The following is a 13,157-nucleotide window of genomic DNA, read 5'->3' on the forward strand; positions in this document are numbered from 1 at the left end:
CAAACAGATAAAGTGATGAAACAGAACAGAGCTGACAGGTTTGTTTCTACCTGCACAGGAGACACTGAGGAAGGAAGTTTGTTTTATCTGACTCACGTCTTCATTCACCTCTGCATTTATTTCTCTATTTCCTTCATCTTATCAACCCAAGTAACTCCTAGTATTCCTGCTATACTTGTCCTGTGTTCAATAAAGAAATCCAATCCTGCCAAACATGAACAAATAACTATTTTAGCATCTGCAACACATTATATTGTTCAGTTAAAACAGGGAACTGTTTGTATAGAAAACACTTAAAACACACATTTGTGGTGTGAACCTCAGGTGGAAATATCATTCCTACAATAACGGTTCAGCTCAGGACTAAATGACTGATGCTGACCAGCCACAGTTGGTCTGAATCATTTTATACCAACTAACATTTTCACACAGACCAGATAAATAATGTCTTTGAGTAAATATCATAAATGTCTTTGAGTCAGTGCTGCTGAGGTTTACTGCTGTCCACTGATCTCTCTGCTGATGCAGTTTGTTCTCAGTTTTTATATAATTCAAAGACTCTTTTACACCTGTGATTTAGTTACTAGTTAATTTATTCTGAGCACTTTAAGTACTTCTCATCCATGTTGACTTAAAAGGTGAAATTAAGCATTCTTCTTTCTGACTCATCACAAGGTGTAGAAGTCCTTCAACTGCTCAGAATAATGAACATTTGATATGACATATTGACTGAAAATCAGTGATCACCCTCCAGTGATATTGTTCAGATCAGATTCACAGCTTGTTATTATCACAGTGACGTCACTAACAGTGATCGATGTGGACACAGTGCAGGTTTACTGTATTAACACGTAACTGCTATAATAACCTGTAAATGTGTATATGACGTTAGCAAAGCAAACAGGCTGTATGTGTTTGAAGTCCGCAAGAAAACGGATCATTTTCTGGGTTTTGGTCTGAACTTTGAGGTCCTGATATGTGTTCAGTCAGTGTTTAATCTCAAACTTCTGACTGAAATGAATTTTTACCTCTGAACATGTAGGCCTGAAAAACTCAACTAAAGACTCAATTTCAGATATAAAGAGAGGAGTCATAGCGCTGATCACATAGTCACAAGATTTATAGTGCTGCCATTATTAGACTACATCTGAGCCTGCCTATCGTTAGCAGCGCTGATGTCCATGGCCGTATGCAGGTCCCTCCTATATGTTTTAAGACTATCTGTGACTGAGCGAGATTCTTATAGTTTGGTGGAACACCTAATCCTTTCATATTTCGGCGATGTTTGCTTTAATTGGCGGGTTTGTGGGTTTTACCATAGAGCTAACCTCTTATGTTTTATTATTTTCCTTTTTAAAGGGGTGATGGAGTCAAGTGTCATTCCCAATGAGCTTGCGGCACTATCAATAAGATTATCAATTTGAGAGGGACTAAAATTAGCGTAAGAGTTCTCTGTAGTATTGAGACATTGCACTTAAGTCAATACTGATGGAATTGCTTCCTTAAATTTAGCTACAGCACTATCAGATAGACATCTAGTGAAGACATTTTTGCCTAATGGCATGTAATCCAGTAATAGGAATTCAAAAGTTATCACATAATGGTCTGATAAAATGGGATTTTGTGGAAAAAATATTAAATGTTCAATTTCAATCCCATAAGTCAGAACAAGGTCGAGGGTGTAATTGAGACAGTGAGTGGGTTTATTTACACTCAGAGAGAAGCCAATTGAATCTAATGAGATAGACACAGTGCTAAGACTATCATTATCGACATCCACATGAATATTAAAATCACCTACTATAATTACTTTATCTGTACTAAGGACTAAGTTTGATAAGTACGGGTCAGGAGGACGGTACACTATAACAAATAGAACTGGCTGTAAAGTTTTCCAGGTTGGCTGAGAGAGACTAAGAACAAGGCTTTCGAACGAATTAAATTTAGGTCTAGGGTTGATGATTAGGCTTGAGTTGAAGATGGCTGCAACTCCTCCTCCTCGGCCAGTGTCTCGAGTAATATGAGTATTAATATGACTGGGGGGAGTGGATTCATTTAGGCTGACATATTCTTCATGACACAACCAGGTTTCAGTAAGAAAATAAATCATTATAATCATTTGAGATTAAATCGTTTACTAATACGGTTTTAGATGACAGAGATCTAATGTTCAAGAATCCACGTTTAATTCTCTTATTTTGTTGTACTATTGCAGTAGTGGTTTTAATTTTTACTAGATTTTTATAAATGACTCCTCTTCTGTTTACTTAAGATATTGATTTAAGTGGTCGGAGGGCAGACACAGTCTCTATGTGGTTTTGGGTGTGTAAATGCTCTAATGGAAGCACAGAGAAGCGTGTAGCGTGAAGACTGCAGCTCTGCCTCCTGGTCTCAACTCTGGGTTGTCATGGTTTTGGCCTGCTAATAAACTCAGCCATATTTCTAGATATGAGAGCAGCTCCGTCCAAAGTGGGATATGCCATCTCTCTTAGTTAGACCTGGTCTCCCCCAGAAAATCTGCCAATTATCTATGAAGCCCACATCTTTTGCTGGACACCACCTCGACAGCCAGTGGTTGAATTGTGACATGCGGCTATACGTCATCACTGGTCAGGTTTAGTAGGGGTCCAGAGAAATCAACGGAGTCCGACATTGTTTTTGCACACGTACACACCGACTCAACATTAATTTTAGTTACCTCCAATTGGCGTAATCGAGAGTCGTTCCCGCCAACGTGAGTAACAGTTGTCCCATATTTATGTTTATCTTTAGCCAGCAGTTTTAGATTTGATTGCCATAGTCAAATACATTTGACTATGTTACTAACTTCTGTGTCTGACTATGGAGCTGCCAATAATCAGAGTTGGTTTCTCAGTGGGTGTGCCACTGAGTGGGGAGAACCTGTTAGAAACACAAACTGGTTGGTGGTGATCTGTGGGCTTCTGCTTAGGGCTATGCTTCTTTCAGACAGTCACCAAGTCACCCTGGCTTCCTGGCTGCTTGGGAACTACCGGGGTTGGCCGGCACCAGATACTGGGGGCTGGCTAACTACATTAGCTACTGATTTGTTTTCCATGGTGTGGAGCCGTGCTTCCAATTCACTGAGCCTTGCCTCCAACACTGCAAATAAACTATGTTTATTACACGTACTGTGCAAATTTCCCTGTTCTGCCTCACCATCGTCTAGGCATGATTACCAAATGGACCCAAAGGACTGTTACCTCACTCAACATGCATACTGCACAAGTTTAGCCAGCATTCCCAAGAAAGCTGCGCAAGTGAGTGCTGAACAGTCATCAGTGAATTTTTTTAGTTGTGCGTGAATGAAACTGTAAGTGTTAACTCATGCATCTTTGCACATTGTTTATAATTACGTTAATGTCAGGTTAATGTCATGAATAGACTATTTCAGTAGTTGTAGTGTTTGGTTATAAACTTGATGACTAGTTCAGAACTTATATTCTCTGTCCTGGATGTAACTTCAAGTATACTGTCACAAAAGGGTTGTGTAACTAGCCAGTAATTTAACTGTTTACTTGTTATTGTGCCTTTTTTTGAAGAAAATTCACTCAAGTCCTTGTTCAAAGTTTGCTGTGGTGGAAGTGGTTTAATAGCATTCCGGAAATGCGGTGAGCTTACTGACACAGAGCTGGTCTGATACAGCAGACTGACCCAGAGCAGAAGAAATGGAAGTGTGAAGAAGTGTTGTAAATCCCTGGCTGCAGTTGAGAGAGACTCCTTGTGGACATTTGGAGTACTGCATATACTATGGTTAAGCTTACTGTTTCCAACAGAATTAGTTATTATGGTAGTTACTTCTTGATTATTCAGAACAGTTAGACTCAATTCTTCATTTTCTGTTGCTTGTGTTCCTTCAGATAACCACAACTTCACAACTTGATGATTGGCTGTTTATCCTTACTGGATACAGGACTCAATGTACACATCTACCTTTACTCCCATGGGACATTACTAAAGATCATTGACTGAACTCCTGGAATGCTGCAGTTTTTCTGACAGAAGACTTGGGCCGGACTTGTATACGCCAGCATTCAATCAACAAATATATTTAAGAAGTGGTCCTTCGAGCCAGATGTATACAAACTGCGCTATGGCTACATCTAGAGAGTTTTATGATAGGCAGCCACAACTGAGTCCCCGTCTCAGCAGGGTGCAACGCATTCCCAGACATCTGGAGGACTTTGAACTCAGCTACCCATGCCAACATTTTTATCCCTCCACCATGAGGCTAGTCTCACCGCCAAGACCAACATATGTGGTGCCACCTAGCCCAGGGAGACCCCCTAGCTATCCTGTAGCTACTCATCAGCCAGTTGAGAATTCAGATGATAGATGACAGCACCTGGAGGCATTCTGGTGGACAATAAGCCAGCAGATGAAAGAGCTTGAAGTGGAAATAGGCAATGTGAGATTAGTATCATATCCACAAAGTGCCCTTGCACATTCCTCATATCACTCATACCAACATGCTGCATATAAGCGTCACTACAGTAGCCTCCCTCATTTAGAACTGGTTTGCCCCGCCCCAACGTTGGAGCAAGGGTTCCCCCCGCCTCTCACCTTCAAGCTCAACTCCATCCCACTCCTTCTGTGCATCCTGCTCCACTGACTCCTGTGCATCCGGCTTCACTGGCTCCTTTTGTGCCTCCTGCCCCATCAGAACAACCATATAGTACATTTCCCAGGTATTGGCAGTCTGCCCCACAGCCATACCTACCTGTTCAATATTCTGCACCACCTCCTGTCCAACACTCATACCCTGTGCAGCTTTCTGTACCTGCATGGCCACCAGATAACTCCAATCTGCCCAGTATGATGGACATGGCAATTGCTGCATCATTTGGCATCCCCAAGCCTAAACTATCTGTATTCAGCTCAGGGAGAGAAAGTGATTTTCTTATGCTCAAAAGGGGCGTGGACAGTGTGCTTGGTCCTCACAAACACTGAAGACTACGAGTATCAAATCCTCCTTGACCATCTCAGATTCTCCTCTGCACTTCAGGTAGCTAAGCGGTATGTCAACAGTCCGACTCCATACACAAGTGCCATGCAAGCCCTCACACAGAGATATGGTCAGCCTAGACAGCTGGTGCAGGGGGAACTCAAGGCCAGTTAGGGCTGGAGATTATCAAGATTTTGAGGACTTTGCCGCATCAGTTGGAACTCTGGTGGGAATGTTAAGTACGATGGATGGCCCCTCATCATCAGAGCTGAGTTGTGGGTCCCATGTTGACACATTACTCACCAAACTACCTGCCAATTTCAGAGATGCATTTGTTGAACACTGTTTCAACAGGGGAATTATCCAGAGTGGCAGTGACAGGACATACACTCTTCTAGATTTAGCGGAGTGGCTCAAAAGGAAAGTCCAGACACTACAGGTGTCTCGTTGGATTACAGGGACATGCCCATCAGAACCTACACATGCCGACAGTAGGGAGCACAAAGCAGTTAAACAGGAAAGAGTCAAAACCACTACTGTTTTACATGGTAGTCAGCAGGGAGCCCAGCACTCTACTCCATCAGTGTCCAAGGAGCGTGACCATTTCAAGCTTTACTGTCCTTATTGTAATAATCAAGAGCATTACCTCATCACTTGTGCTGACTTTGCTAAACTCACCAGCAATGCAAGGGCCAGCTGGATAAAGGAGAAGAAATGTTGCTGGTGGTGTGGGAGAAAACACCAGCCTGAGAACTGCACTTTGAAGAAGCCCTGTGCCACCTGTTGGGAGCAACACTTGCGTATACTGCATAAGGTGGCCCTTACTGCAAACATCCTGACTGTAAATACTTCATCTAGAATGGCATACATAGACCAAGCTAGCCATTCAGGGAGAGTAATGCTAAAGGTTGTTCCAGTTTGTCTTCAGAATGGAAATAAAATGCTGGACACGTACGCTGTTCTGGATGACGGCTCTGAAAGAACAATCATACTACAAGCTGCTGTTCATCACCTTGGCCTTGTCGGGAAGGAAGAGATCCTTGCCCTGAGGACCACTAGACAAGAAATAGTGCAGCCAAAGGGTGCTACTGTGTCATTTAAAGTGTCGGCTATGACAAAGAAAGGGGTGAAACACAACATCCATCATGCCTTCACTGCAGCAGAACTGAATCTGGCAGAGCAGTAATGTGCAGCTGAATACCTGAAAGAGAGATATAAACACCTGAGGGACATCCCACTGCAGTCCTTTAACAAAGTCAAACCCATGTTGCTCATTGGGTAAGATAATACTCACCTGATAATACCGACACACCAAGTACATACCAGTCCTATCAGGGGCCCTGTAGCTGTGTGTGATCCACAAGTTGGAGCGGGCTGGATATGTAGTGAAGATCAGCGTTAATGAAGTGAGCAACTCAGAGGTGTCATGGTTTATCCCACATCACGTTGTATATCATAATGGTAAAGCCAGAATCATCTTCAACTTCAACTGCTGTTCCATCAGGTTCGTCTCCTCCCCGAGGACCAGCCACTGCTCTGCTTCCTGTGGCATGATGGGGAGAGAGAGTGCAGCCCAGATGTTTACAAGTGGCGTGTACTGCCTTTTGGGACCACCTGTAACCCATGCTGTGCTACATATGCCCTGCAGCATCATGTAAAGGACCACAGTGAAGGTAACAAAGAGGAAGTTAACTCTGTGTTGCAAGCATTTTATGTGGATAACTGCCTCCAGTCTCTGCAGTGTCATGATCAGGCAGGAAACCTCATTGACAAGATGAGAGCACTCCTCACTAGTGGGGACTTTGAAATAAGACAGTGGGCCAGTAATGTGCCTGAGGTTGTCTCCCACCTACCAACAGAAGCCAAGTCAGTGGGATGTGAATTATGGCTGACAGCTAACAAGAGTCCACACTGTGTCTCCTGTGGCGCTGCATGCCTGACACCCTGGGATACAAGCATTGTGCTATTCCATCAACTAAGCCCACCTTGAGATATGTGTACTGAGTACTGGCGAGCCAGTATGACCCACTTGGCTACATTATACCCTTTACAACGCGAGCCAAGGTCCTGGTTCAAGCTCTCTGAGGAAAGAGAGAGGATGGGATGAGCCAATTGCTGATGAGCTCCTCCCCTTGTGGCAAGCATGCGGGAGGGAGTTGCCACAATTACAGAACATCACCCTACCACGGTGTTACACTTCCAATGTTCCTGCTAACAGCTCTGTCAACCTACACATCTTCTCTGATGCCTCAGAGAGAGCCTATGGCTCTGTTGCTCTCTTGAAGAGATCACAGCAGGAGAGTTTCCCTGCAGAGGTGGCTGCACAACAGTCAGGTAATCCTCTCAGACCTTACAGCCGTCTGCTCTCTCTTTCCCCTGTGTACGACAATGCTGTAGGATTGATCAGGGTCGGAGGCCGGCTCCGAAAGGCAGAAAATCTGAAGGAGGATGCAATACACCCCACAGTTCTGGCACCTGACCACCCTGTCACAAAGCTGTTAGTACAGGATTATGATAATCGTTTGCTACATGCCGGTCATGACCGTGTACTGGCAGAGATAAGAAGGACATACTGGATACTATGGACAGCAAGTAGTCAAGAAACATCAATACAACTGTGTAGAGTGTCGTAAATGGTGCAGCAAACCTGTCATTCCCTCAATGGCAGACCTCCCAGCTGCACGGCTACGCATCAACCAACCACCATACTGGTCCACCGGAGGTGACTGCTTCAGCCCATACACTATAAAAATAGGCCGCCGACATGAGAAAAGGTTGGGCATAATATTTAAATGCCTCACTTCCAGGTGTGTGCACTTAGACCTCTTGTGCAGCATGGACACAGAGTCCTTTTTGCTGGCTTTATGTCGCTTTGCGGCACGAAGAGGAAAACCATATGAAATCCTTTATGACAGAGGCACTAATTTCCGGGGAGGAGAATGAGAGCTGCAAGAAGCATTTGCTGCACTCGAGCCATGTTTGAAGGAACAGCTTGCTGAACAGAGCATCAACTTCAAATTTAATCCACCACTCGCTTCACACTTTGGTGGTACATGGGAAAGGGAGATCAAATCATTTAAAGCTTCACTTCAAGTGGTTCTGAAAGACCAAACAGTCCCAGAAGAGGTCCTGATGACAATGTTTGTAGAAGTTGAGGGGATCCTCAATTCAAAGCCCCTCCGCTATGCTACATCTGACGTTGCTGATCCTGACCCCATTACGCCAAATCTCCTGCTCATGGAGTGGCGGGATGCATCCTTGCCACAAGCAGTGACCTTCTAGGACGTCATCACAGGAAACATAGTCACGTACTGGCTGACCATTTCTGGGTCCAGTTTACTTGGAACTACTTCCCTAACCTTCAGCTCCGTCAGAAATGGCGCACCTCTACCCTAGATCTCACCACAGACCACGTTGTCATGATTGTCAATTCACAGCTGCTGAGGGTGCTTTCGCCAGTCGGGTGGGTAACCAAAGTAATCTCCAGCAATGATGGTAGGATATGCACAGCTGAGGTAAATATAAAGGGAACTACCTACATATGTCCTGTGGCCAAGCTCATCACACTTCCTAAAATGCCAGAGGACTGAGAAGCCTTTCTCATTGTGCAGCAGGGACATTTGTGTTACAACTCATTCCCTTAGTGAATTCAGGGGCGGCTGTGCAAATTTCCCTGTTCTGCCTCACCATCAAGCAGTCTAGGCATGATTACCAAACGGACCCAATGGACTGTTACCTCACTTGACATGCACACTGCACAAGTTTAGCCAGCATTCCCAAGAAAGCTGCGCGAGTGAGTGCTGAACAGTCATCAGTTAATTCTCTAAGTTGTGCGTAAATTAAACTGTAAGTGTTAACTCATGCATCGGGACGTGCTGACGTGCTACGGTAAGCGTATTGTATCATTTCCGGTTGCCGACTGTGTCTACTGATAGCGTTGTTGCTGCTCTCAACTCAGTTGATTTTCCTATATATATCACATTGCTGTGGATTAATATCTGCTGTATATTTAAACTTTCGCTAGTTTTACACAAGCACTCTCAGCACTTTTCTCTTAGTGACTTTTCTCGCTAATCGCACAAGTTGTTAGTTTAGCTCTGCAGCTAGCATTAGCAGCTAACTTAAACCAATTACGCCAATCGGAGGTCACCAAAATTAATGTTGAGTCGGTGTGTACATTTGCAAAAACAATGTCGGACTCCGTAATTTTCTCTGGACCGCTGCCTAATCTGACCAGTGATGACATGTATAGCCGCATGTCACAATTCAACCGCTGGTTGTCGAGGTGGTGTCCAGCAAACGATGTGGGCTTCATAGATAATTGGCAGACTTTCTGGGGAAGACCTGGTCTGATTAGGAGAGACGGCATACATCCCACTTTGGATGGAGCTGCTCTAATATCTAGAAATATGGCTGAGTTTATTAGTAGACCAAAACCATGACAACCCAGAGTTGAGACCAGGAGGCAGAGCTGCAGTCCTACACGCTTCTCTGCGCTTCCATTAGAGCAGTTACCCACCCAAAACTACATAGAGACTGTGTCTGTCCCCCGACCACTTGAATCAATTAAATCCAAAGTAAACAAATAAGAGTCATTCATGAAAATCTAGTAAAAATTAAAACCACTACTGCAATAGTACAACAAAATAAGATAATTAAATGTGGACTCTTGAACATTAGATCTCTATCATCTAAAGCTGTTTTAGTAAACGATTTAATTTCAGATCATCATATTGATTTATTTTGTCTTACTGAAACCTGGCTGTGTCATGAAGAATATGTCAGCCTAAATGAATCCACTCCCCCCAGTCATATTAATACTCATATTCCTCGAGACACTGGCCGAGGAGGTGGAGTTGCAGCCATTTTCAACTCAAGCCTAATCATCAACCCTAGACCTAAATTTAATTATAACTCATTCGAAAGCCTTGTTCTTAGTCTCTCTCAGCCAACCTGGAAAACTTTACAGCCAGTTCTATTTGTTATAGTGTACCGTCCTCCTGGCCCGTACTCTGAATTCCCTATCTGAATTCTCAGAGTTCATATTTAGTCCTTAGTACAGATAAAGTACTTATAGTAGGTGATTTTAATATTCACGTGGACGTTGATAATGACAGTCTCAGCACTGCCTTTATCTCATTATTAGACTCAATTTTCTTCTCTCAGTGTGTAAATAATCCCACTCACTGTCTTAACCATACCCTAGACCTTGTTCTGACTTATGGGATTGAAATTGAACATTTAATATTTTTCTACAAAATCCTATTCTATCAGATCATTTTTTAATAACTTTTGAATTCCTATTACTGGATTACACACCATTAGACAAAAATGTCCTCACTAGATGTCTATCTGATAGTGTTGTAGATAAATTTAAGAAAGCAATTCCATCAGTACTGAATTCACTGCCATGTCTCAATACTACAGAGGACTCTTATGTTAACTTTAGTCCCTCCCAGATTGATAATCTTGTTGACAGTGCTGCAGGCTCATTAAGAAAAACACTCGACTCTATCGCCCCCTTAAAAAAGAAGATAATAAAACATAAGAGGTTAGCTCCGTGGTATAACTCCCAAACCTGCAAATTAAAGCAAACATCGCGAAAATTGGAAAGGATTTGGCGTTCCACGAAAGTAGAAGAATCTCGCTTAGTCTGGCAAGATAGTCTTAAAACATATAGGAAGGCCCTCTGTAATGCCAGAGCCGCCTATTACTCAGCATTAATAGAAGAGAATAAAAACAGCCCTAGGTTCCTTTTCAGCGCTTTGGCCAGGCTGACAAAGAGTCATAACTCTATAGATCCATGTATTCCTATAGCTCTCAGTAGTAATGACTTTATGAGCTTCTTTAATGATAAAATTGTAACTATTAGAAACAAAATTAACCACCTCCTGCCCTCAACAGGCACCGTTCTCTCCCCAAACACAGGCACCTTAGAAACAGCTGTAAATCCTGACATATATTTGGACTGTTTTTCTCCAGTAGACTTTCCTGAAGTAACTTCAATGATTTGTTCAGCTAAACCATCAACCTGTCTCTTAGATCCCATCCCAACTAGGTTGCTTAAGGAAGCCTTACCCTTAGTGAGCACTTCTTTACTAGATATGATCAATCTGTCTTTAGTAACAGGCTACGTACCACAGTCCTTTAAAGTAGCTGTAATTAAACCTCTTCTTAAGAAGCCTACTCTTGATTCAGGTGTTTTAGCCAATTATAGACCTATATCTAAGCTTCCATTTCTATCTAAGATCCTTGAGAAAGCAGTCTCTAATCAGTTATGTGACTTTCTACATAACAATAGTTTATTTGAGGATTTTCAGTCAGGATTTAGAGCGCATCATAGCACAGAGACAGCACTGGTGAAAGTCACAAATGACCTCCTAACTGCATCAGACAAAGGATTTGTCTCTATACTTGTCCTGTTAGATCTTAGTGCCGCATTCGACACAATCAACCATCAAATCCTTTTGCAGAGACTGGAACATTTAATTGGCATTAAAGGAACTGCATTAAGCTGGTTTAAGTCCTATTTATCAGACCGATTTCAGTTTGTACATGTTAATGATGAATCCTCCGTGAAGGCAAGGGTTAGACATGGAGTTCCACAAGGTTCTGTACTTGGACCAATTCTATTCACCCTGTATATGCTTCCTTTAGGTAATATTATTAGGAAACACTCCATAAATTTTCATTGTTATGCAGATGACAGCCAATTATATTTATCAATGAAGCCAGATGAAACCAATCAGTTAAACAAACTCCAAGCATGCCTTAAGGACATAAAGACCTGGATGACCTGCAATTTTCTACTACTAAATTCAGATAAAACTGAAGTTATTGTTCTTGGCCCTAAACACCTTAGAAACACATTATCTAATGATATAGCTACTCTGGATGGCATTACCCTGGCCTCCAGCACCACCATAAGGAATCTGGGAGTTATCTTTGATCAGGATATGTCCTTTAACTCCCACATAAATCAAATCTCAAGGACTGCCTTTTTTCACTTACGTAATATCGCAAAAATCAGGCACATCCTGTCCCTAAAAGATGCAGAAAAACTAGTTCATGCATTTGTTACTTCTAGGCTGGATTATTGCAATTCCTTATTATCAGGCTGCCCTAACAAGTCTCTAAAGACTCTCCAGCTGGTCCAGAATGCAGCTGCACGTGTATTGACTAAAACTAGAAAAAGAGATCACATTTCTCCCATTTTAGCTTCGCTACGTTGGCTTCCTTTAAAATCTAGAATAGAATTTAAAATCCTTCGCCTAACTTACAAAGTCCTTAATGGTCAGGCACCATCATATCTTGAAGAGCTCATAGTACTGTATTATCCCACTAGAACACTGCGCTCCCAGTATGCAGGCTTACTGGTGGCTCCTACAGTCTTTAAAAGTAGAATGGGAGGCAGAGCCTTCAGCTATCAGGCTCCTCTTCTATGGAACCATCTACCAGATTGAGTCTGGGGTGCAGACACCCTCTCTATGTTTAAGAGTAGGCTTAAAACTTTCCTTTTTGATAAAGCTTATAGTTAGGGCCGACCAGGCTCGCCTTGGATCAGCCCTTAGTTATGCTGCTATAGGCCTAGACTGCTGGGGGACTTCCCATGATGCACTGAGCTCCTCTCTCCTCCTCCTCCTCTCCATCTGTATGCATTCATGTAACATCAATGCATGTCAATAACTTTGCTTCTTCCCCGGAGTTTTTTGTGCTTTCTCATCTCACAGGAAACCCTGGGTTCTGGGCTGAGCCTTCGCGGTCCTTCACAGTCCTGATGGCATCCTTCCCTGGCTATTGATGCTTATACTTATTGTTATTGTTATGATTGTTGTTCTTCTGTCCCCCCTCCCCCTTTCCCTCTCTCTTTCTCTCTCTCACAACCCAATCGGTCAAAGCAGATGGCGACCAAGAGCCGGGTTCTGCTTGAGGTTTCTACCCGTTAAAGGGGAGTTTTTCCTTACCGCTGTCGCCAAGTGCTTTCTCATGGGGGATTGTTGGGTCTCTGTAAATTAAAAAGTACGGTCTTGACCTGCTCAATGTTAAAAGTGCCTTGAGATGACTTTTGTTGTGATATGGCACTATATAAATAAAAATTGATTGATTGATTGATTGATCTCTGCACATTGTTTATAATTATGTTAATGTCAGGTTGGTTAAAAATAGCCCACAAATGTATACGGTTCATGAATAG

General features: G+C 42.8%; 2 protein-coding genes across 2 annotated transcripts in view; one reads left to right on the plus strand and one right to left on the minus strand.

The window, feature by feature from the left end:
- LOC137169991 (uncharacterized) overlaps window positions 1-13,157 on the plus strand; it is a 157,992-nt gene that overhangs the window by 102,152 nt on the left and 42,683 nt on the right. The gene's annotated exons all lie outside the window — the stretch shown is intronic.
- The window catches only part of LOC137170107 (actin, alpha skeletal muscle-like), a 114,015-nt gene that overhangs the window by 84,149 nt on the left and 16,709 nt on the right, over window positions 1-13,157 (minus strand). The gene's annotated exons all lie outside the window — the stretch shown is intronic.

Source organism: Thunnus thynnus, chromosome 2 (assembly GCF_963924715.1).
Source record: "Thunnus thynnus chromosome 2, fThuThy2.1, whole genome shotgun sequence".
Lineage (NCBI taxonomy): Eukaryota > Metazoa > Chordata > Actinopteri > Scombriformes > Scombridae > Thunnus > Thunnus thynnus.